This window comes from Pseudonaja textilis, chromosome 2 (assembly GCF_049901715.1).
Source record: "Pseudonaja textilis isolate UNSWEBS1 chromosome 2, rPseTex1.2, whole genome shotgun sequence".
Lineage (NCBI taxonomy): Eukaryota > Metazoa > Chordata > Lepidosauria > Squamata > Elapidae > Pseudonaja > Pseudonaja textilis.
Window position 1 is genome coordinate 113,537,362 of NC_141991.1, and position 26,414 is coordinate 113,563,775.

The 26,414-nt window shown below is 41.6% G+C and overlaps 1 long non-coding RNA gene across 1 annotated transcript; it reads left to right on the forward strand.

Annotated features, from left to right (window-relative positions):
• The first annotated feature begins 1,630 nt into the window (after positions 1 to 1,630).
• On the forward strand, positions 1,631 to 17,409 carry LOC148127027 (uncharacterized). The gene is made up of 3 exons (XR_015741844.1): positions 1,631 to 3,289; positions 16,051 to 16,111; positions 17,165 to 17,409. It is a non-coding gene; the product is annotated as an uncharacterized LOC148127027 (long non-coding RNA).
• Positions 17,410 to 26,414: the final 9,005 nt, after the last annotated feature.

Genomic DNA, 26,414 nt, shown 5'->3' on the forward strand with positions numbered 1-26,414 from the left:
CCCAGGGTCATTTGATCCCCTTTTGCAACCTTCTGACAGGCAAAGTCAATGGGGAAACAAGATTCACTTATCATCCATGTTAATAATTTAATTACTCCAGTGAGTCACTTAGCAACTGGGCAAGAAAGGCCATAAAATGGGGCAAAACTCACTTAAAAGCTGTCTTGCTTTGCAATGGAAATGCTCAATTCTAGTCATAAATCAAGGACTACCTTTTCTACAGCTTTCTTCCTAGGACATTTTTGAGGGTCACATAGCACGCAGAGGCTCCAAATAACACCTTATCACAGAAACAGTGGTTTACTAGAAAATCAAGCTGCTTTTTGGGGGAAAGAGCCACTGAGCTTGTCGTTTGCTTAATGGACACAGCCACAGTCTTTTCTTGAGAGCAATATGGAAGTAGCTTACTATTGTCCTTTTCAATTGCATAGTCTAGCTAGCCAGAAGTCCTGGGATTGCCAAAATAGTCTTCCATGTGTGTACGGATCTCACCAGCCCTTCTCAGCATCAGAAAAGTTGACAAGATGCTGTCACTTGTTTAAAGACTTCTTTCTGATGAGGCCGCCCTAAATTAATTCAAGTTCCAGTCCCATTAATCCTTGTTTAGAAGTAAGGGCTATGAAATCAGCTTTCTGTTTAATTAGTGGAAGTCATGTTCTGTAGGACTTAATGGGATTTATACTTCTCAATAAATATGCTCAGGTTTCCTGTGATAGATTTACTGAATGTGAAGCAGCAGAATTACTGCAATACTGTTTCTTTGGATTTTGCATGATATATAGCTATATATCAACTATTAACTCATTTCTTGTTTTTAAAAATGTCATAACATGAACATAAAAAAGCAAGGAAGTGTTTGCTTCTTGATATTTTGCTTATCACAGGAAATAAAATTATATACTTTTAATCAGATGCTTTTAAGTTTTAGTCACTGGAAGTTTTTTAAGAAGAGATTGGATAATTATTTGACTGAAAGGTTATAGGGTCTCTTGTTTGTGCAGTGGAATGGGTCCAACTCTATTATTGTTTGTACAAGAAGTCTCATTGATTTTATTCAAAATATCATATTTTGATGCTTGCTTTCACTGATTAAGGTTATATACATTTATGCCCACTCAGCAGGGAATAATTCCCATTGGAACCAATCAGATCTACTTCTGAGCAAGCATTAACAGTATTTCACTTTTTAAGAAACTGCTATATTTAAAACGATTAAGGGGTTGCACTACCACGTAGTTTTCCTTAAACACACACACACACAAACTCCTAGAATAAACTGATAGATTACATTTGAAATATTACCCAGTCTTTAACCAGTAACGTTGGGGGACCTGCTCGATTTGGATTTGACCCTTCAAAACAAAAAGCCAGACCGCTTTGATCCGTCCGGAGAGGTTCAGGAAGGGCTGGAAAGTCGCGCCGGGGGAAGCGGCTCCAACGAAACACCGATTTCCCCCTCTTCCCCTCGGTATTACTTTTGTAACCCGGCGGTGTGGCCTCATTTTAAGAGACGCATTTGAAGTATTAACCATACGCTTCCCCTTGAAACGCTCAACAGGCCGTAATAGTCTGTTCAAACATTATTGCCCTAGACAGACAGACCGACAGACGAATAGCTCCGTGGGTGAGCTGAATTTGAAAGGGCAGTATGAATAAGCAAAGCGCGGCAGATTTCAGCCCGCTTAGCAAGGGCATCCCCGAGCGCAAAACTGGGATTTCAGTGCACGCACACCCAGGCAAGGCTGGTCGCTGATTGGCTCAGCCGCCGGGCCTCCCCTTCGATCCTCCCTCCGCAAACAAAGAGCGAGTCATTCAAGGGAGGCGAAACGTCTTCCTGATTGGCCCAGCGCCGGAATGGGTGAGAAAAGCGCGGCGGCGGGGATTTAAGGTGGATGCGAGCCCCGGGGTCTGAGCCCGAAGTTCGGTCGGGTCCGCATTACGGTGGCAGAAGCGCCGAGGAGTGCCGAGCCGGCTTCTCCGGCAGGGCAAAGGAGAATGCGCGCCGCGCGAGTTCCAGCTGACCGGCCCGGAAGGGCGGACCTGAGTGAAGCCGTCCCGCCTTAAGAGAAATGCGGCAGCGTCCCCATTGATTAAACCTCCAGCAAGGGGGAAGGGCAGGTTCAGGAGGCAGTTTCCAGCAAAGCCGCCCCCCCCCCTCTCTGGATCTTCCTCCTTTCCCTCCCTCTCCCGCCTGCCTGCCCGCCCCGGGCGCTCCTTCCCGCAGATCTGTGGCTGCTTCTCTCGTTTTGTTGTCCCTGGGGGTGAGACCCGAAGCAGAGGCGGGCCGCGAAGGCTCTCGGACAGCGTCCAATGCGGATCATTATTTATTATGATCTATTATGTGCACATAGTCGGAAAGATAATTCTCCTCCTTTTGCCCTGAAGAAGCCGGCGTGGGTCCGGTGGAGCTCTGTAGTGCGATGCAGCCGCCGAGGACGGGAGGCGAAAAAGACCATGAAGCCGGTGGATGGGGGGAAGGGAGGAGAGGACGCGAAGGGGGCTTCCGTTCTGCAACGGAGAAAGAAGTGGACGCGAGGCACAGGCGGAGGAAACGCTGGCAAGGATCGGCTGCTCCAAAGAACTTTTTGCTTTGGGCTTGGGGACACGAGAGACCTTGGGAGGAATAGCGACGTTTCGGAGAGGCGAGGAGGTGGAATCGTCACTTGGCCGCTTTGGAGAACCCTTCCTCGGCTTGCAGCTTTCGGGAACCTGCACCTTCCTTCCCTCCCTTCTCTCCCCCCCCCCCCTCCAAAAAAGAAAGAGAAAGAAAGAAAATCGGCTATGCCGCCACTGGGGTTAGGACCGATTTAGGAACGCCGGCGCTTGATCGAGGATCATTGGAAGTGAGACCGTGCAAGCGAAACGAACCATTCTTGATCCTGTGGCCGACCCTGCGTTTGAAAGCAGCCGAGGAGGCTGGCGTACCAGGATGTACGGAGGCGAGGGGGGCTGCACGAACACGTGGCGATGGGAAGGGAGAGGGTCGGATCAGATCTAATTATCTGCGCGGCTTCCAATTCGGCTCTCACCACTCCCAGCTGGAGCTGCAGAATATTTTAGCCGGAGGCTATACCCCAACGAGAAAGCAGCCTTTCCCGCTCGAAGGTTGCGGAGCGAATTCGCTCTGAATTTGCATGTTTTCTTGGGGCAGGGCGGGTGGGGATAGGGTAGGTGACCGCCCCCACCTCGTGCAGATTTCACCCCGCCTTTCCCGAACCTCTTTGTGTTAATGGCTCTTGGAGGGGGAGGGGTGGGGGAGAGAAACGGGCCTGGCCCTCTGGATTTGCAGGTACGTGGTTTTTTTTTATCTTTCCCTATTCTGTAATCACCTACACCCTTAATATCCATTTAATTGAATATATATATGTGTGTGTGTGTGTGTGTGTGTGCGCGCGCGCACACAAACATATATATAAAAATATATATTTTTGAAAGAACTAAAGTTGAGGGCTCCAAACTTTAAGGGTTTTACCCAAGAGCTTAATATTGTGAATCGATATGGCCATAATGCAAAACAATATAGTATTTTCTAATCCCGCCGCGATGTTAGGATTATATTCAGATGCAAAATCGAGCCAATTAAAATTGCAAGAAGTAGACATCGTAACCAGAATTTAAATTTTTTTGATGCTGGTGACCGAAAATATTTTTGACTGTTTTTAAAAACTTACAACTTTGTAAAAGACTGGTTTAGAATTAGGGTGGGGTTTTTTTTGCTATCCATATCTAGACATACGTGTATCTTATTATGTACATAGTTATAAGAAATCCCTAAATATTGGTTTTGGTCGCCTGGTCAAATTTTGAACCATATTTCCAGTTTCTGCATTGCTGGTTACACCTAACAAGATAAAAATAAATTGTAACATTAGATGAGGGGACATTTTGATTTACTAATTTCCCCCACTTTCTCTTAGAAATGATTAAAATAAAGAAAGCTGCCTGTGTTGATTAACAAAGCAAAAATATTTGCAAGAGGGAGGTTTAATGCAAATAGATCTGTAAATAGTCTGTTTATTAATGTATTAAATATAAAACCAGTTTCCTTAAATTGTACAGGCACAATTTAACGAGAGGCTGGCATTCTAGATATCCTAAATTTAAATGAAAATACATAGCCCAGGAAAGGAATATATTTTTTTGTAAAACTATTAGATTTTTTTATTCTTGGTAATAAGTGAGTTGAATGAAAGAAAAGAAATATTGTGTAGATATTCCCTTAAAAAAAAAAAGACTCAGAATAGTTAGGCTTTATATGCAGTGCATTCATTCATGCTCACTCTTTGGAAACTGCCCACAATTGGTTTCCAGATATTTTTGAATAAAAATAATTGTATGGCCAGCAATAGCAACATAATTTGCAAATATTTCAGCCTATCTTTCTATTTTCCTTTTTGGAAGTTTTTCAAGAGATAGTTAATGGCAAGGAAAAAATTGCTCACATGTATTTCAATTTGAAATTCAACAATACTAGAATTCTTCAGTATTTGTAAATTGGAAGCAGGCAGGCTACTAAAATGTACATTATCACAAAATAAAACATTTCAACTATAAGACTGTATTAGCTAAACATGTTAAAATAAAAATATTTTATTGCACCAGAATTGACTGGGCCATGTTTAGATTATTTAATTCTTCTTTGTCCAGACTAAAACACCGTTTTGAGTATAAAACTGTAAGAGTGGATTTTTTTTTTTGTTTTAATTGTGTAATGTTTGAAAATTTGCAAGCAAGTAATTATTATTTTTATTTTATGTTTATTGGTTTTCATTCCTTCCTGAATTTAAAAATATATATTTAAGAGCTGTAGTTTCAATTATAAACAGAGTTCCAGTGGGGGAACCCTCCCCCATAATGCCCCCCCCCCCTTCAATAAGAATTGCTCCTCAGGAATAGAGCATATATAGGATCCAATTACGAACATAAAACCAATTAAAACTTGGGTGGAATTTGCTTCCAGTTTTAAGATGAGATTGTAATTATTTTTTAAAAAATACTATTTTCCCACTATATTTTTGACTCAGAATGCAAATGAAGCTAACCGATCTTTGCTTTGTTTTGTTCAAATGGTGGCTCTGTGGCTTCCGCCCTTTTATTTTCCCCTGAAAAGTAACACATTTTCTGGGCGCCTTTAACTGAGGGAAATACATATAAAATAATGTTTTTGGTTCTGTGTGGTTGCAACTTTGTCTTAGCTCTTCAGAACTATGCATGGAAATGATTAAGAACCCTTCCTTGTTTGACAAACATTTTTCTTGAATTAAGAAAAGGTGTTTCTGTACCATCCTCCCTTTTCTTTGTGCCAATCTCTGCTTTCCACTTATCAGTCCATCTAATTATTTTGCAAAGTTTTTGTGCTGGAATTATTAGGAAATGGAGACGTTGCTGCCTGCCCTTGGCTAATAAGTGCTTTTCTTTATGGATTTTCTGTTGCCTACTATTCTGGGCTCAGGATCTTGCTTCTCCCAACAACCACCTCTATTTAAATTTACCCCTCTCTATTTATATTTATTTTCATGATCTTCCTTTTTTTTAGCTCAGTTATAGATGGCCAGGATTTTTTTCCAGAAACCGGTGTTAGATTTCTCTAACTGGGTGTTAGACTTCTTCAGTGTTAAGATGGGTTGTGATTGTTTGCCTGCCTATCCATCCCCCCCCCCTCTTTCTGCCTCACTCTTTCTTAAGGCATGAGTTGTTGGAAGTGGCAGTACAAAAAAATAATTAGATGAAAATAAAAGATTAGACTAGGAAATAGGGTAGGGCTTTAGGAGGATAAAACACTGGGGACATTAGCCACACATTAATAAATCTTCCAAGATCTGACAAAAGCTACATCCAACAGATACCAACCCTCCCTTTTCACCTCTTTCTCCTTCAGAGAAACTTTGGATCTGTTATATAATTATTTTTGAGCTTATGCCTTGATCTGGAGCTTTCAGACAGGGTGGTTGTGTGTTGTAAATTTCTGTATTTCTAAATTTCTTTTGAGCGGTATTAACTGGATGTATTTGGGTGTTTTTTTCTTTCCATAAATTGGTTTTAAAAAAAGCCTGGTCTCAAAAATTGGAATTATTTTTTGTTTGTTCAAATCCCCCAATTATCTTCTATATTCTGTGGTTGTTTCAGAATTCCAATGTACTATACTGTAATTTTCAGGAGTCCTCTACCTGTCCAACCAGTAAATGAATTTTTTAAATTGGTCCCCATTTTTGTCTGCAGCCCGGAAGCTCCATTGATAGCCACACGCGGTTTCATCACATTCTTAGGTCCGGAAAATTATTTGCACCTTTGTTGTGGATGAAGATCCATATTCCAGCCCTTTTGCAACTGATTTGTGTGTGTGTTTGTGTGTCTGACTGACTGACTAAATGAATGCTGAGGTATTGGAAAGCTGGGTTCCAAATTAATCACAGAACATCGGTTGTGAGGGGCTGGAATAATTTCGTATCTTATGTTTTCTCGTGTTATTGTTCCCAGTTTATGACCTTTTCATGCTGTTAAAAGAGACGTCTTGCCACATTTAATTTTGGTTCCAATGAGATATGGGGGGAAAGGGGAGGCCGGCGTTTTTAAGTAATTTGATAAGCCATCCAGTAACATATACGAACAGGGAGGGGGAATTCGGCGGTTGGGTGGGTGGGTGGGGGAGATTCGACTGCTTCAGGTAGAGTTTTCCTTTATAACCTGAATTTACAATGAAAGCATTCTTTATGGATATAATAGATTAGATTTCACAACTTAATTCAGCGGAATGGTACCGTTTAAGGATCTTCGGCTGATTTTATTACACTGAGCCAAATTGGATGTTTGTGCTTTTAAAGGGAAAACGGTTGTGACATGAAGATATATAATTTTTGAAGTAAGAAAAGTAGACGGAGGTGGTGGTGGGGAAGAGAAATCGTGGGGCCCTTATTGTCACGACTCAGCCCGCTCCAAGGGCTGCGGAGCGGGCGAGATGTCCTTTAACTGAATTCGGGCGGGTGGAGTGAAACTAACCCGGACTTTTCTGAGTGGGACGAAACTAACCAGCCACTGCCCAGCGCCCCAGTCCGGCGGGCGAAATTTAGCGGATAGCCTAGTCTTCAATTTTTCTCTTAAAAGAGGAAAATTGAAGACTAGGCTATCAATTGGAAGATTTAGTCTTCACTTTTCCTCCTAAAAGAGACGAAGGTGGCAGTCCCATTTTAAAAGGCGTGGAAGCACAGCACCGTATTAGGAAAGCCAAGACAGCCTTTTGTAAAGTCATTGTCCTGAGCTTTCGAAAATAGCAAAGTTGCAGGATATGCCTGTTTCTATTTTTCATAGTAGAAGCGTGCAGAAAAGAACCGTTCTCTCCATGCCTCCATTTACGTCTTCCGAGACGGAAAGACCTTTAAAAAAAAAAAGAATCCGAGGAGAACCCAGCAAACAAGAGTACTTTAGGCGCCTCTTCGTTTCCACCATAACCTCGACTGGGAAAATTTCTCCAGGCCTGGGAATTTTCAGAAAGACCGGCCTAGTGTTTCAACTAAGGTTGTTCGCACGGTTGTGTGGTTTTTCTAATATTTCGTTGAGGAGGAGTGAAAAAAAAGAGCCTTAAAATAATGAAAAAGACGGAGGAATCCTTAAAAAACAAAACCCAGTTGAAAAAGGTGCAGGTTGGAATACCTTTGCACTCAAGTACATTTTTAAGAGCAATGTCTGAAACTTTCTCGTCGGAATTAATGGGAACAAGATCATTTAGTACGAGTTTTTAAGTGCCTTTTGCACTAGATTTGGTGGAAATCTTGCCCCACGGCCTACCGAGCGCACGGAGACCCGCTAGGCCAAGTACCATGAGGCCGACAGATGTGATGCACCGTTGTCTCTGACACACATACACACCCTTTCCCTCCCTCCTTTGTGTCAAGAAAGGCTCGGAATCGAGTCCCTTTTCGCTTGGCTCCGCCTCGGCTGTAAGGACAGAAACTGCGGAGTGAAATCAGTACGGAATCAGCCCTGAGTGCAACGCTAACCTCGCCGAAGTGCCGCTCCCCCTAAGAAGGAAACCGTTCAACCCAGCTGCCTTCCCGGCTCCCCCTCCCCCCGAAAGGCCCTGCAGCCTGTTTCCAACGGTAGCCGGCCAGATGCTTCCGAGAAGCCCCCAAAGGAAGCCGCGGAGGCAACCTGCTTTCCTGGAGGAGGTGGGGAGCTTTAGTCTAACGGACAGCACCCCCCCCACTTCTCCCGCTGGGTTCAGCGCGCCGACTCAGTCCGGCTTCGCCGTCTGGAGCTGCAGGGCTTTTTCCCGCCGCGCCTCTCGAGGGCTCGCCCGAGTCTGCCGCCGCCGCCGCCTTGCCAGGCTTCGGGCGCGCCTGACCTCCGCCGTCGCCGCCACCGCGGGAGAGCGGAGCATTGTCTGCTTGAGCGACGAGCCAGCCGAGGGACGGCCGCCAGGTCTGTGACCTGCAGCCCAGAGGCAGCGACGAGCGCCCGAGAAGCCGCGCACGGATCCCCAGCGTCGCCTGACGCTTCGCCTGCAAAGGATCCCGCGGCTGGGAAAGGAGAGGCGGAAGAGATCTGCGCGCCTGAACGGGAAAGGAACCGGCGTCTTATCCGAGATAACGCTCCGCCTGGCCAGGCACAAGGCCTTCATGGTCGTGGGACTGACTGACTCCGCGCGCTTTCTTGCTCTCTGAGATCAACGAACTGAACACCGAGTTTTGGGGTGTGCACTAAATTTCACCCGCCACAAAGCGCAGCTCCTAAACCCTAAGTAGAAAGTTAGCCATAGACTGTGTGCCCTTTTACTGAAAATCAAAACTCAGCTATTATGCTCCGTGCTTGGCATAGGGCAACCGGCGTGGTTTGAGGTCACACAAAACCGTGCTTTCCCCTCACTGTCTTCTGTAATTTAGAGCTCCAGTGAAACTGCCTTTATTTCTCAATTTCCCACCATTTGGCTTCCATAGAGGATTAAAATCTTAAAAAGTTGCAGGGGTGGCTCTTTTTCTGGGTGGAGGGGAATAGAATTTTTATTAATTTGTTGACACTGTAATAAATAACCCTAATGGAGGACATTTTGGTACAGGTACATGCATGTGCACAGTGTGTTTAGAGAAGATTGCAACTTTGCTAAGAATTCGAGGTCCTGCAGGGAAGTTCACATGTATGCATTGCCCCCCCACCTTTTGCAGTTCTGCTGTTACTGATTCATGCTGATGCTGAGCTCTGTACAGCAAACACAATTGTGGAATTGGAAGCTGGGGTGGGAGGGAAGGGCAGAAGGGAGGGGAGTATCGAGTCAGGAGAGGCTTCCTGACAGATTTGCACTGGAGAGATGCTGTTAAGCTCAATTCTGGAGAGGCCTATCAGTTGTCTGCCTGCCCTGAAGTCCCACTGAATGAAGTCTAGAAGGAAGGTGGATGGTTCTTAACAGAACCTGGAGGGATCCTGAATCGCCTTATCAGAACTCTCTTGCTGATCCTTTTCCTCCTGTGCTGCTCCCAATGGCATGTCTTTTAGATTCTGCCCCCAGACAGACCCTCATACAAAAGCTCCTTTAAAAAAATAATGGTCGACCCTCTGAGGCCTCAGGGTTCCAACCTCCCTCAAGGAACTACAGGGTCCTACTGCTTCTTTGTGGGACAGGAGGAAGAAGGTCTGAAGACTTCGCTAGGGCAGATCCACACTTGTATGGGGAGAGGGGAAAGCCCACAAGGTTTTATTGGTTAGGCCAGCAGAAGGCCACTGCTTCAGTCAGTTTTCAGTTTTCCTCTGGTCAAACACAAAATCCGACCCCGCCTCCCCACCACCACTTAGGACATATCCTGAGCTGAGGCGCCAGTTCTAAACATACAAAGAAACCCTGCCGTTTAGAAGAAATCTGCCACTTTTTACATATATCTTCAACGTGAAGAGAGCTGCAAAGTTCCTTTGCTCCCCAATCTCTAAGATCATGCCCTTTCTTTCTCGACATGGTTTGAAGAAGAAGCAAAAGAGACTGCTATTTTCCTGGTTAATAAAAACGTCTTTTTTTTTTATTGTAAAGACTTGTCTGTCTCTCTTCCTTCCCCCATCCAGTTATAAGCCAACTTGATTAATTTGAATAATTTCATTTTGAGATTAGCATTAACAGTTGTAATTGGCTCTTGGTTCTCCAGGTTTTCACAGCTCTTCTTTGAAGGTACAACTTCTAAATCTATCCTAAAAGCATGCAATGTTATTCTGCTTCCTTAGCTTCCTTAGCTTCGGGGTATATATTTGGGTTTTTTTAACCTTGCCTGTATTATTTTTATATTTAAATTCAGTATTGGGATATTTAAAATTCAGAAACAGACTTGAATTATATACATCTACTACCTTTCACTGTATCTTTTTAAAGATAAAATGCTGTGTGATACCCTGCATCTTTCCTGGCCCAGTATTTGGTTCTCCCAGCTCTACTATTTTAGTTTGTTGCTTGAAGCACAACATTTTATCATGAATGTGTACACCAAATTCCACTAGGATATAATTATGATTTTATTGTGACGCACAGGTAGAGTTGAGGCAGTAGAGACTTCTCTTTACATGGGCATTTTTTATTATTTAATAAAATATATTGATTAATTTGAGAACATGCACAAGGAGTAGATTTCAGGGCAACCCGAGTGATCATGTAGCAAAAACCTGTATTGATCTTCCAGTTTCTAAAGCTGAGGTGCCCCTCAAAAATTCACCTGTTTATTCTGCAATGAAGTTTTAAAATAGTCTGCTTAATCAAATTTAATAACTACTTACCATGTCTGTGATTGAGTGAATTAAGAACATACATGTGGCTGGTGGAAAAGGCAGAGGCAACCACACAATATGGTACCCATACCTGTTTTGAACTGTGGCCCAACCCACTCAAAGCATGCCAGTTCCAAGATTCCTGGAGTAAACTTGATCCTTGGTTCAAATAGATTCCCAATTCTTGCCCTATAGAAGCAATGCCTTTCCAATGAGCATGGAATACAGTAGTGTTCTTGTTCTGAATAGGATTTGATGTAAATCCTATTTCATTTATTCCTTCACTGAATGCTCCTAAATTATCTCAACACTCCCCCACCTGTAAATAGGGAGTCATCTTCCCATCAGAATTGTTCTCAAGCTAAAGAAAGTTGCACATAGGTACTTGAGAGGTATGTTACAATCAGAGGAGTATGTGGAAGGGCAGATTGGAGAAATTATTAATACTCACTATGTAAGTCAATGGGGCTTAACTTATTAATGAATATTCTTAAAATAGCTTTCTAAAAATGTTAATGCAGCCTTTCTTAAATTCTGATTCTGTTGCAGCCTAAAATGATGCATCCATATGTCCATACTCCCCCTTACCTGAGAAACTAGTGGTTTCACTGAAGTTAGTAATATTCCAAAGCTTGAGTTGTAATTTCTAAAACAGGACTGCCTTCTCAGCTGTTTGTGACTCCCTGAAGTTCCTAACACATAGTTTGAGACTCTCTTTGCTAATGCAAAAATCATTGAAAATGCTTGGAGGAGGAAAACCATGGAAGATACGGTGCCACCACAGCAAAGGAGGAATACACACAATATTATTTTAAACTTGCAATGGAATGTACTTAAATTTTATTTGCTGAAGCACACTGTACTTTATGTAATTTGTCTGGGTATGATAAAAACTTCACAGCAAATGCTATATTGGCGTTTTTAGCAGAAGAGTGACAATAGATTTTGACAGAGGTCTGAATATTCATGGCCCATAACCCTGCACATAAGACATACACGCCCACCCATAGTTATCCCATCTTCTGGTTAAACAGGTTTGGCAGGCTTTTGAAACAAAATAACCAACTCTGCTCTTTTTCTCTAAGAAGCAAAAGTTCCCATCCCTGAAATGGTCCCTCCCTTTGGGAAAAAGGGAAAAACCACCACAGCTAATCTATTTCCAGCTGCAGTTGAGGATGATATCTAGAGGCATCCAGTAGAAAAACAACTTTGTGCCTTTCACTGCAGCTCCACCAAAAGGTCTGCCAGAAACGGCTGCAATTTGAGGCTTCAGCTCTGGTTGATCAAAACCAGCAGGCCAAGCCCTGATTGCTTACCATCCATCTTACGCAACTTCATGTCCTGCAAATGTGTTCCCAATTTGTTTGCCTGGCTGCAAATTGTGGGCTTTGAAGTATAAACAAGGAGGGGAGAGGATGTTCCGGACTGTCCCTCTGGTTCTGTCTTTAATGCACAGGTGGAAGCATCAACCCTTGGATCTAGGAGAGTTCACTTCGGCAGATTAAATGGGTCACTAGAAGTTTAATTTCTGGATGAGGCAAAATCTCAGCCACACTTCTGGAGTATAAAATAGAATAAGATGCATGTCTTTAGACAAGACAAGCTGATTAAAACAAAAACAAAAGCTCCCTTTTCTTTGTAAGGCCAAACTGGAATGAATCTTGATATCACATGTGATCCTGTGTATCAAGGTGAAAATGATTTCTTTTGCAAATGGCTTCCAGATTTGGCCTTAATCAAACATTTGGGCTACTGAATTGAGAAATCCATACTCGGCTTCACCTCCAGCCACCCTAATCTTGCCACCTTGTAACGGCACCCCGCTCTGCCATTTGACTCTGGAATTTGCCCCAGTGCTCTTGATATAGGCTCAGTCCTTCTTTATTTGAAAGTTTGGGGACAGAATCCTTGGAATAGGTTGCTATGCAATGAAGCCCAAAGCTTGACGAAATGGCATATCTACCTGAGGAGTGCACCTGTTTCAAGCAGCTGAGCATCCTAAATGGATGTGCACAAATAGACTTGCCGGCACATTTTCTTTCATTGCACACCTGTTTCTGTTTCACTTAGCTAGGTTGCAGCCAATTTTAAATGTATTTGCTTGCCTTCCTTCTTAACCCTTTGTCAGGCAGATAGGCTTTGGAAGTACAAAAACCAGCCCCAAATGTTTTGCTGTCTAAGAAGGCAAAAGAAATTCCACTTTCCCCACTTTCATTCTATGCCTCAAAGATGATTGGTTAGGTTTTAATTCAGCACACTGACTATAGGACAGAGTGTCCACTGTATCTTCCATTTGCAAAGGTATCTTCCATTTGTATCAAGGAATGTAAGGGGAGCATTCCATCACCTGGCTATCTTTTTCAAGTTGTCCTCTGACACAAATGCCAATAATGATAGAGCTGCCCCTGATTTCTAGTTCCACTGACTGGGACTTCTTCAGAAAAATCATTTTCCTCTTCCTTTATTCTCCCTCTGAGGAGCAGATCTGTGTACCAGATTTCTGAGTCACTTGGAATTCTGGATCCCAAATCACTGCAGGAGGCAAGACATCTAGAGGGCTACATGAGTGCCAACAAGTACAATAATAATGGCTTGGGGTGAAAGCAGCTTAAAGATTTGATGTCCTTTGCTTAATCCATTGAATGACACAATTCTTGTGTTGTACCGGCAATGGAAGATGCCTTGGAGTAGAGGTGAAATACAGAGAAATCTTACAAGGAAAGTGACCCAGGGATGTGAGCAAAATTCTCCTCCCAACGAAATGCAGTCTTTCTTTTCTTGCAACAACTTAAGTACAGGTAGCTGGGTGGCCACCAGTGCCACTCGACATCACTCAAGTCTTTATTATTTCCAGCTAATATATCCCTCCAATTACTGATTCATATCAGAGACAGACAATCTGTGTTATGCAAAGGCATTCCATCCCTAATTCAGAAAATTGTTCACCCAGCATTTTTTCCCAAGCCAGTGATTTGAAAATGCATTTTGGATCCATTAAAAAACCAACAAATATATGAATGCCTTGGTTTGATTTTTGGAACCACCCTTAGCGGTGTATAGGATGTCCAAAACCAAATACAGGTAGTTCTTGATTTACAACAGTTCATTTAGTAATAATTCGAAGTTACAAAAGCACTGAAAAAAGTGATTTATGACAGTTTTTCACACTTACAACCATTGCAGCATCCCCCCATGGTCACCTGATCAAAATTCAGACACTTGGCAACTGGTATGCAGTGATGATAATTTCATAAGGACTATTTGTAACAATTTTAAGTAGATAAAATATATTTAAAAATGTCAAATCTTACAAAATTGACTGTGTATTTATTTTTTTATTCTTTTAAATGTTTGTTATTGCTTAATTGTTTTTATACCTTTGGATTTATAAGCTGCCCAGAGTCATTGACTGAGATGGGCAGCTATAGAAATTGAATGAATGAATAAACAAACAAACAAACACTGTCATTTTGGTCAGTGTGTTTAAAACAAATGGAACAATTAAAGAATGTAGGTCAATTGACAAAGATGTGTTTTTAAAACCATCTTTAAGAGCACATATCTACTGGGGAATGGATTTCACAGATGCAGCATAATCAAAGGGAAGGTTTGGCCGCTCATATCCCTCCAGTCAGGAGGACATGAATCTATGGAAGATGAGCTTCCCTGGGTGGATCTTGGTGGTTAAGTCTACAGGAGAAAGGGCTGTTTTAGTTGTTCTGGGTCCAAGACGTTTAGGACTTTAAGAATAGTAAGTAGCATTCATATTGTACCTAGTAACAAATTGACAGCCAAGTTAAGGATTTCAAAATGGCTGTCACGTGGTCTTTAGGGACTATTTCAGACACCAAGCTAGCTGTCTAGCATTTTCATCTATTGAAATTTCTGAAAGACAGGACATAATTGAAATCAAACCTGGAGGTTATCAGTAAATGAATCTCTGGTTTTAGGTCATTATTATCTAGGATTGGAGGCAGTCAATGTACCAGCTAAAATTGATAAAATGTGCTTCTGGCTTTAGAGTAGAAGGATGAGGGAACAATCTAGAATTAATCTCAAGCTGGCAAGGTACGCAACCATCATCTAAGAACAGGTTAGAACATTCACAGTCCTAGAGTTATAGCTCACCACTAGAATTATTTCTGTCTTATCTAGATTCCTTTACTTTTGTCCTACCCACAACCATTTGAGAATTTGGTATCACTAGCACACTGATAAGTTAACCTATTTCAAAAAGCTATGGGGTTAGATATGGTAAGCACTTGAATAGAGGAATAGCCAAGTCTGTAGTCTATGCTGTGAAGCCAAAAACCAGAAGAAGACAAATCATTTTACTTTATTGCCAGAAACTACATGTCTTCATCCAATAAGTTACTATTAGTCCATATGGATCTGAAGTACTTTTATTAGCATAATGTTATTTAACCAAACTCCAAAATCTAGTAGGAGAAGCAGCAGCAGCCATACTACTAAGAGGAAAAATAAAAATAATAGTTGAATAATCTCCAAATATGCCCTCACTATGGATACAGGATATTTATTTCCACAAGTGTCTGGGCAACTAGCATAACCATCCTCGATACACTGCTTGGGAAAGGCACTTCACTGGCAAACGTATTTCTGTAAATAAATAAATAATTTAACTCTCTCTTCATTTCTTCCTTCTGTGCAGTGATCCAATACTCAACTGCCAGCTTTTTGCTTTTTTTTTATTGGCTCTCATCTTTTGGCTTTGATAGCATTTCTGAAATGTAATTATTAAGTGGGCAGGCATGGCTAATATTAATTTTTAATATTTATTTGTTATGCTCGAGATATTTCATTTTTACCCTGCTAGGAACGCTAACCACAACCTTGTAAAGTAGGTCAGAATTATTGCCCCTCTATTGCACGATGAGGTGCAAAATAGGAGCTTGCTGAAGACTCGCTGAGAAATTAATGGCTAGGAGAAGATTTGAAGGAGAGCTTCTAAGCTTTCCCCTAGAGACAAATTAAAGGTTATGGTATTTGAGAGTTCTTTATTTTCTTACATCATTGCAGGGTCAGTATGAATCAGTCACTGGAGAAAACATAGTCCTAACTCAAGCTCATGGAAACTGAAAATGAAAGATGTCGATTATCTAAAAAATGATGAAGAAAATGCTAAATTAGCCATATGACCATCCAAAGAACTGATCTTAACACAACTTCTAGATGGAGCTGGCAATAAAAACTACATCTGCCACCATGGCTGAAGGTTTTTATTTCTAAAATGAGAAATTCTTCCTTCTGCTGGAAATATAATGCCTCACTGCCAAATTTTAATCTTATGATTTTCAGGGATGAAATGGCAAACTGAAGACAGCTCCACTAAAACTGGAAATGATGGGATGAAAATCCAGTAAGTAGACCAACTCTTTGTAATTCCTCTCTGGACATGGAGAGGACTTGAGATCACTCAAAAGTGCTCCGGACAATTGTTCTTCATGAGGAAACAAGATAGTGGTATCTAGGAAAGTTCTGGGAGATGAGAGAATAGCCATCATATTGAAAGCATGGTAAACACTTTTATGGAGCCTGGGTTTGCTTGCTAAATGCTTTTCAGCAATGGGGAACCTTTGGATCAAAAAGTTTTACAATACCAGTTGAGTTTCCTTCAGTCCCTAATGAAAGAAGTTTTCAATATAAGGTTAAGGACTTATTTTGTTTTAAATAATCAGTAAAAGGCAGATTAGAATGTTGATTTTAGAAATTTACAAATGGACCAAGGATCCAACTGGATTTGAAATAACACAGTTCCCTGGTTTCTAGCCTGGTGCTTTAACCACTAGACCAAACTGACTGTTCTTTACTATATTCTCCCCCCCCGCCTTCCTTTTCTCTTCCTGTTTTCTCTTTTCTGAAGTTTGTTTTTAATTTTTTTAAAAAAACTTGTATTAGATTTTTTCTTTTTAGTTGTGATGTTTAATAAAATTACTAACAAACACACTTAAATCTTATTTACAACCCCATATGAAATACGCAATATCATTATTTAGAAAATATGCATGCAAATGCTTTAAAAATAAAAGGCTGAATTGTATTGAGAATCCTTTCACGAGGTCCACATCCTAGAATTTCCCATTTCACAGAAATGAGGCAGACAAGTGTGCTTCGCACACCTGAACCAAATTCTGCCATAGGATCAGGAAAAACAGAGGCAACAAACAGAGGTTCTGTCAACTGAGAACTGTGGCAGACAAGCTAGCTGCCAGGGTGTGCTTGTGCAGAGTATGAGAGAGAACTTTTCCAGGCCACCTGAAAGAGATTCTGCCCAGACAGTACCATCCCTGCATTATTTCAGTTAAAATAATTGCTCCAATATAAATGGAAAGGGAGATAATGCCTTCCTTCCTTCATTGTTTATTTATTATCTATTAATTATTTGTTCAATGTATGTCCTCCTTTCCTCCAGGAATGCAAAGGGCTGTCAACCACATTTCCCCAAAAAACAACCCTGTAAATGAGTCAGGGGTTGAGAAAGAGCGATCAAAATTAAGTCAACCAGTCAGTTTCTACCGCTGAGGGTGAAATCAAACGTGGACCTTTCCCCCACATCCTACCCTAGCCTATTATCCAGAGCATCCTTTATCTGAATTGGCTTGTCATCTTTTTTACAACACACTCATAAATCTGACATAATAAAGAAAACCCACATTATTTTGGCTCCTCTATTTGTAGTTTGTATGTGACCTCGTTGTACCTCTTGTCCTTTGGGACTTCAACATTTTGCAACATTTCCCCCCTTTCAGCTTCACCCATCTGCAGGCTACCTGCAAGCACCCAGATATTCTTGCAAGCATGGCTTTATCCCAGCCACCCAGCACTTCCTTCAAAGGAAAGGCAATGGCCATCAGACTTAACACAGGCCATTCATGCAAAAGTCATAAGTTTATTTGCTTGTGAAGGCAACTGTGCTTCAGCTGCCTGTCCTTTTCTCCAAACTGGGAAGCAGAAGGCACTCCATGCAAGGTAAGGGTGGTAGAGTGCTTTGTGTCAGTTTATAAAGCAAACAGCAGCTCCCTCTTTGTATCCTGCAAAGAAACTTTTTCTGGGTCAAAACAAAACAAAATCTAAGAATGGTGATTTTCCATTTTTTCTGGCAGTGGTGAAAGAAGATTATCAAACTTAAACTTGACCCCTCTGATATCAGCCATTGAATTTAAGGTTAGGGCAGTGGTGTATTGGTAGTTCCGACGACCAGCTGGGTCTGCCCACTCGTCCTGGTGCTATCCCATCATATATATTTGGCTTGCTCACCCCACCCATGCAGCCCAGCTGATTATTGCGCTTCATGGATTCAATCAACATACTTGATTTGCTGGGGTAGAGAGGTTGACACTAGTTACAGTATTTTGATTCTATCATATCCTACTTTAAAAGGATGCAGGAGGAAGGAAGGAAGGAAAGGAAGGAAGGAAGGAAGGAAGGAAGGAAGGAAGGAAGGAAGGAAAGGAAGGAAGAAGGGAGGGAGGGAGGAAAGAAGGAAGGAAGATTGGTTGCTTACCTCTTTTGTACTTCTCATCCTTTGAGCGATCCAACTAAGGATATCCAACTAAAGAAATCTGTGTATGGAAACAGAGAAGGACCAGAGTGTATGATTTGTGTGCAAAAAGTTCCAGGTTCATTTCCAGTCAAAAAAGATGAATTACCAGATAATGAGGACATCCTTGCCTAAATCTCTGGAGAGCCACTGTTTATGCCTCTTGAACATGGCCACTGCTTTCACTTCCTCAACCCCCAGGAACTAGCAATCCTTAGTCTTCTATACTTCTGTTGACCAAAAACCTGGGAGCAGGGAAGTAAGAATATAAATAAATTACTGTTTCATTCCAACTACTGCAGATCTTGATGTTTAAAAAAAACTCTCCTCAATTTCATATAAAAAAGAAATAACATCAGTATCTACCACCATGTCCTATTTTATGTAGGGTGTATATGTCGGGCACATTTACAAAAAGCAGTTGATCTCTTGACTCCCTCAAGCCAGGATTTCCCATGAATGGAATGTAAAGCTCGGGAGTTGCGAGCGGAGTTAGGCAGTTTCTTCCAGTGGCGACATGGACTGCCCACAAGATCACTAGAATTACAGGGTTTGAAAGTGTTACGAAGAAAACACTAGCTTTACTTCCATTTCAGCTGCTCTGCAGCAGAACTGGAAATAAATTGGTTTGGAAATCGAACACGGGAAATGATGTGGGATCACAGAGGTCTGGAGTGCAAACTGGTTGTGTTGGTCCCCTTAGTTAGACAAGAAAGACTGGTCTCAATAGGCAGAGTTATGCCAGTCTAATCCAGGTAGAAGGTGTCTTCTCGTCTTTCCTACTAAATGGACCACAGATAAAAAGTTGCTGTCCAACACATCATTTGTCCAAATTGCATTGCCTTTCAACTAGATGCACACTTAAAAAAAAAAAATTTCAGCACAATGACTTGCAAATCAGGGCACCACAAATGAACCTGAATGCAATCTAATATGGATGTAGATCCTTTGGAAGACCATGACAGCTAAAGACACCATACAGCAGATAAGAAAACATGGTTAAATCAAACATACTGAAACAACAAGACTAGATTAAAATACCAAGACTAGGCCTTCTGCCCTAACTTATTCTAAAGCAACACCTCCAGATGTATCTGTCTTTAGCTGTTGCAACCACCCCACATGGAATTATAAAAGTATTGCATCCAGTTCATCTAGAGAACATTGGGGTTGGAAATATTGTTCTAGAGTCCCAGTTTGAGGACTGTCTACTGCAGTATCATAAACGACATGAACAAAGAGCGTTTGAGCAAATATTTATGTCGCAATCTCACTTAGACTTATATACACTTCACAGTGGACTTTACAGCCCTCTCCAAGTGGTTTCCAGAGTCAGCATATTGCCCACAACAATCTGAGTCCTCATTTTATTGACCTCAGAAGGATGGAAGGCTGAGTCAACCTTGAGCTCATCAGAATTGAACTCCTGGCAGTAAACAGTAAGTTAGCTTGCAATACTGCATTCTAACCACTTTGCCACTGCAGGTCTTTGTACTATGTGCTCCTTTAAAAAAAAAATAGCTAGAAAGTAGGCATCCAACTCCCTTCTTACAGCAGATATTAGGGCCAATGAGTTGGAAACATGTTTTCAAAGCACAATTCTCCTTTCTTCCATGCAGAAGGAAACTAACCAGCTTTCACACTCTTCCCCGTGACAGGTGACAGGTCCTTTTCTGCCTCTTTCTTTTTATGTGTGACCAATCTGTCACTTGCCATGCATCTAAGCGGGTTAACAAGGAACCTCTCAGAGTCACTTTGGGTAGTGAGATGGGTGGCAAATAAATTCATAATAATAATGACCATAAAACAGAACAAGTAATTGAAAATGTGGAAGCTAAAGTGCTCTGGGACTTTAGAATTCTGCACTTGCTACCTAACACCCAAGACATAACAATTGTCAATAAAAAAGACAAAAAAATCTGACTAGTGGACGTGACAGTATCTGGAGACAGCAGAAAAGAAGGGAAAGAAGTGGAGAAGATAACAAAACACAAAGATGTGCAAATAGAGATAGAATGACTGTGGCAAAGGAAAACAAAGATAGTACTAATAGTAATAGGCAACTTGGGTGCAATCCCAAAATAACTGGAGCAGCGTCAGCATTGACAAAATCATCATCAGTCAATTGCAAAGGGCAGCTTTACTTGGAACAGCTTACATCCTGTAAAAACTGAAGAATTTCTTGGACGAGAAGAGAAACATCTTCAAAGAAAATCCAGAAAATCCAGTTGCCTCTTGAAAAAGCACCTTTGGGACAACCATGACCTGGATGACTGATAATCTCCATAGATAAGCATTCTGCAATGATACCTCTAACACCATCAAACAACCATATCTGCCTATCCTAGGTCCTTGGGAAGACTTGATAGGTGGACAAAAATGCCAAATCTAGTCTGAACATCTGGTTGACTGTGGAATGGACCAAAATAATGATTATCAGTGAACAAAATGATGTACCAAAGGCCCCTGGGGAGTAGAAGATCATGAAAGGAGGCAGAACATTTTAACTGACCCATAAAAAAGTAGAATAGGACTCTGTGTGGCATAAAACTATCTCCTAGGTTTTCCCCACCCACCCCACAAACAGCATTTTTTCAAAATAGGACAATTCACCATGGCCAAATTTGCCATGACCATCTCGCCATGGCCATCTTGCTGCGGGACAACTTGCCCAGACAATTCCACACGGAATAACTCAACACGATAAATGTTATCCACCACTGCTTCTCTTGACAATATTTGCATTTGTCAATGGAATATAATGTCAAAGAAACAGTGATGGATAACATTTATCGTGTTGAGTTTTCCTGCGTGGAATTGCCAGTGACGAATTGTTCCACAGCTAGATGGCCGTGGCGAGATGGCAGCAGCGAGTTGGCCATGGCGAATTGTCCTAGACCCACATTTTTGTTCCTGTTTGTCCCTGTCAATCCCTGCTGGCATATCTCATGCAGTTTTGCAACATACTAAATCTAAGCTGATATTAGAAACTGGCTTTTATATATCTATGTCTATATTTAGATCAGTGTTTCTCAACCCTGTCAACTTTTAAGTTGTGGGAACTTCAACTCCCAGCATTCCCCAGTCAGCTACCTCCACTCCCTGGGCCGGGGCTGCCAGCACTTCGCTGACTGGGGAATGCTGGGAGTTGAAGTCTACCCTTCTTAAAAGTTGACAGGGTTGAGAAACATTGATTTAGATGGTTCTTTGCATTTATTTTCCAAAAAATGCAATGGGGAAATTCCCAATCTGTTCTCCCGTCTCTTGTAATCTGTCTTCTACATACAGGAATTTTTTTTTCCCATTGAAAAAGAGATTTTTTGCTTAATTCTCTGAGAGTGTGTGAATTTTATTGGGCGGAGTTTCTGGGTGGACTTTTTCCTAGTGTGAGATGGGAGGGGCTACTGGTGCTTTTGTACTCACCTCTCTACCCTCTCCAGCTTTCTGTGCTTCATGATTCGAAAAAGCCCCCCAGGAGGAGTTTCTTCTGCCAGTCTTCAGTCCTCCAGGTCATAGTTGTCTCATAGGTGCTTTTTTTCTTCAAAAGGCAACTGGACTGTTTTTTTCCCCTTGAATAATAAGAAGACAAAGTTTTGCTTCTCATCCAAGAAGAAGTTTAATCAGTTTTGATGGTGGCAGGAGGGAAGTATAGGTACTGACAGTTTTCGGCATGGAAGCTGATGAAATGATGGTACAAATGATGATCAACCACAACTGCAGAACTTGGTATTTTTCACTCCACATTTTTTTTCTCCTTCTTTGAATCATGTTTTTGCAAGCCATTTCTTTTCTGTCACACTGAGAATGGTTAGAAAACATAGAGCCGAAATTTCCAGCGTGGCACTAATATTGTCACATCTCCAGTCTATTCTATCAAATGGGGAGTAATTACAGCATTAAGCGCTTTTTCAGGTTTCCACGGAAATGGGGAAATAGTTTTAAGCTCTGATAATTTCAAAGACAGCTCCCTTGACACAGAAAGGACATCCAGCAAGTTCAAAGCTCAACTTGATTCAAATTCCCACCTGCCCTGAGGGTTTATCCTGGCCCCATCAAAGAGGCGGAAGGGAATGGCTTAGGAGCGTTATATACAAGTGCCTATTTGCCTCATGATGAGAGCTAGTCTGGGGGTGTGCTATGCCAAACGCTGTTTGTTGTGGTTTTATTTTTTATAGGTAGCAATGTTACCAACACATGGCAAACAATTACTTTCTTTTAAAAGGCAAAACAAAGCAAAATGATTTATGCCATTGGCATGCATAACTACTTCCTTAATTGTCAGACAAGGTACTGAGCAGAAAAAGAGTTGCTTCTGAGGAATAATTTATGAAGTCTGAAAACGTTGGGTGGATGTTGGAGGTTTGAGGGGGGTGGAGAAGGGGCGAGGAAGAATAAGCATTTCTTGATCTGCCAAGACTGGCCCTGCTATTAGATGGGCTCATTCAACCACTGGGCTTTGAGGGTTATGAAAGCATCACATTTTGTTAATTCGTTTGGTGTGGGGAGAATGGATAAAAGACAGGGCTTGTCTTCTGCCCCTGATATCTCGACTCAAACTTCTTTGAATTCCCCAGTACCCTAATTAGCAGGGTGGGGAAGTTATTTGTTACACCTATTTTAATCTTGGGAGCTGTCTCTCCAGATTAGGTGCTTGCTGCAAAATACGGAGTGCCACAAATCAAATTCATTCCCTTACATTAATTAGCCTTATGAAACTGTCCTTTATTTTTCCAGACTCAGGACAGCTTTAAAGTTGGGGTTCTTTGGGGGGGGGAGATTACTTCACTTTTGTGACTTAATTTTTTCCTCAGGAAAATAAGAGCAAACCTAACCCATCCACATTAGAACTAAATAACAAGCTGTAGCAAATGACTATTGCACCTTAGCCAAAATTCTGTGGTGTTTTTGTTGGTGGTGGTCGTTACTTTGCTTCAAGGGGTCAGCCCCTCCAGTTTAATGCATCGTGCTTTATTTTCTATAGAAAATTTTATCTATTTTATTTTATAGAAAATAATCTCAATTCTTTATTTGCAGGTTCCTCCTATGTTTTTGAGGTGGGGCGGGGGGCTTGTCAAGGCCTTGTAGATTTTTCCATTCTCCCGCCACCCTTCCTCTTCCGATTGTTTGAGCACTGCGATAGGAGTCTGAAGATTTGGAAGTTCGATTCTGCACACATGTGTATGTTTTAAAGACCCCTTTTTCCCAAACAGCAATCAACATGGTTAAAAATTAAACAAGCCGCTCAACCTTGCCGAGGCTGGTCTGGGAAGGTGAGCAGAGATAACAGGGCTGGGTAGTTACCACTTGGGCAGCTCCGTTTCTTTTGCAAAGACAGGCCTCTTTGTTTGGATGTTAAACATTACAGAACCTGGCCCCTTTGTGGGAGAATCTTTGCAGAGATACAAGGCCCCTGGGTACTCTTCATGTTGACATTTCTAAGCCCCAAGGGTAGGGTAGGGGGTGTCCATCCTGGCAGGGAAAACTAAGGGAGGATTCTCTTCCATCCCCCTGCCCAAACCCAAGGTTAATCATTCCCCCCACTCCAAAGACTCATGATGAACGCTTGGTTTTCTTTTTTTGGAAAACTTAAGCTATGCCTCTTAAACATAATATAACATTACACAGTATGAGATTGCATCCTTTGTTTAATTGTTCCTAAGCTCCACGGCCTGTTATTTATTTATTAAACACATTTAAATGGACGCTGCATGGTGAATTCGGGCGGCTTACCCCATTAAAATTCCACAATATAAAACCCCTAATCCCCTAGATGTTAGAACATGGGTTGGGGTTGTTTTTTCTTCTTCCCAAGTTTTCCAAAGATAAGATGGAGTTGGAGAAGGGAGAATGGAGAGGTTGACTTTCTTTTTTAACTTTTTAATAATCTCCACATCGGCAAGATCATCCTGATCATAATCAGTGGCAAGGCACAGTAATCTTTTTTAAAGAATAGACGTAAAAATTAGGGATGAAGATCACGAGATCTTCAAAGGAGATGAGCACTCTGAAAAACTGCTACGTAATATTGTTAAGAAGGTTGCACAATTGGGGATGAAGATCATGAGATATTCAGAGGTGAGTTGTCCTGAAAACCTCCTTCACAATATTGTTAAGAAGGTTGCAAAATCTTCTTGCATTCTCTGTCTTGACTGGCTGGGAAAATTAGCACCAGCTCATCTGAGCTTCCACGAAGAAACAAAACCCACGTATTCTCTGTATAGCATCATATATGTGTGTGGGAGGGGGGTGGGGGTGAATCATTTTCCTGCAGAAAATAGAACCAAGAGAGATTGCATCATTCAAGAATGCTACCCCTTGATTCTGCCATCCCTGCCAAAGGCTTGATTTCCATATGCTTCGTTGGACACAGATTCTATCAGGAGGGCATCTTGTATAACATCTCACGTTATTGTATGGCATCAAATGTCATCTATCTAGTTTATTATGTTGAATGCATTGGACATAACATACCGGACATAAAGCCGAACGTGATCGGTTTGTGATGGAATGGGTACAACTGTACATCACGGAGTATAATGCGCTTCTTGTATTTGGTTATGCGGATTAGACCTGTCATGTTTAGAACCTGATTTAATATATCTATAAGCAGTAGGCACAGCCTCTGTGCGAAACAGCAGATGTCGTGAAATAGGAACCACTACAGACTTCCTCTCTATATTGGGCTGTTTATGTCAGCATTCCAACAATAGGAGGTTTGGGGATTGTTCCTCAGCAATGAAAAAGGGGGTTACATTTTGTAAAAATAAAATAAAAACAATTAGCCTAGTTTACCAACAGGAAAGTAGGCCTGACACACACACACACACAGCTGGCCCTGGAATGAGAGGAATGTCGGCAGAAGGAGAGGATTGTCTTTCCTAGCTCTGGTGAGTCACCAGGCCTAAGGTAGCTTCATGTTCACACAATATGCATTTTGCTAGCCAAGACAATCCGTGGGTGCAAACAAGTACATGATGCACTTGACAGAGCAGGGGAAAGAGTGAAGCCTTTTTACAGCTGAGCTTCACTCCTCCATGACACGCACCGTTCAGAATCTTCGTGCAATTATTTGCAGAGGATGAACAAGCATTTGTGACTCCTGCTTGTTGGATTTTAATGCAATGGAATATCAAGAAGAGCAAAACGATCTCCATTTCCGAATTGGAGCAAAGATAACCTAGAAGCAGACTTTTGTGTGTAGAAAGATTGTGAGTTCATCTCATCTCTGCTGCTCAAAGTAAACCTCTGTGTTCAGCGAACTGCTCTGAGACCCAAAGTTCTTTCATTCCAAATGTGCATTTTTAACTGCTGGGTTAAGTCTGCCCTTTCTTTGTTTACAGGGGAGTTGTGTCTGATGGGAGAGCTCCTTTAGTGTAGTGGATAAGGCATCAAGCTAGAAACAGGGGTCCCCAAACTTGGGAATAGCTGGCTGGAGTATTCTGGGAGTTGAAGTCCACAAGTCTTAAAGTTCCCAAGTTTGGAGACCTCTGGGCTAGAAGGTAGGAGTCTGGGAATTCAAGTCCCACCTTAGTTATTAAGCTATCTGAGTGACCTTGGGCCTGTCATTCTCTCTTAACCCTAGAAAAGAGGCAATGATAAATCACTTCCAAAAACTTGCCAAGAAAACTGCAGGGATTGATTTAGGCAGTCAAAAACTGTCTCAAAGGCACAAAAAAGGAAGCGTTTGATGGAGAAGATGTAGACAGCTATACAATTCCAATACCACAAAAAATATCTAACTTTTGTTTCCTAATAAAATATAACAACTGAGAAACATTCTTCTGAAACTCATCCAGGACAAAAGTATAATTAACTGCTACAGGAAATAGCAGGGGTTTCTATATACATACGCTATGTATGTATGCATGTATTTATTTATCAAATGTTACCTGCCATAATCAACCAAACTCTTGATAGTTGACAGCAATTAAAACCCACATTTAAAACCCTAAAGAGGGCGCAAAATTCATGGTGAGCCACATAAAACCTGACACTCTGACCATAACTATATTCAAACAATCTGGAGTCTCCTATCATTCACCATGGCAATAGCTCATTTATTTATTTTTTATTTATTTGCGGAACTTGTATGCCAACCAATGATTCTAGGCAGCTCACAGCA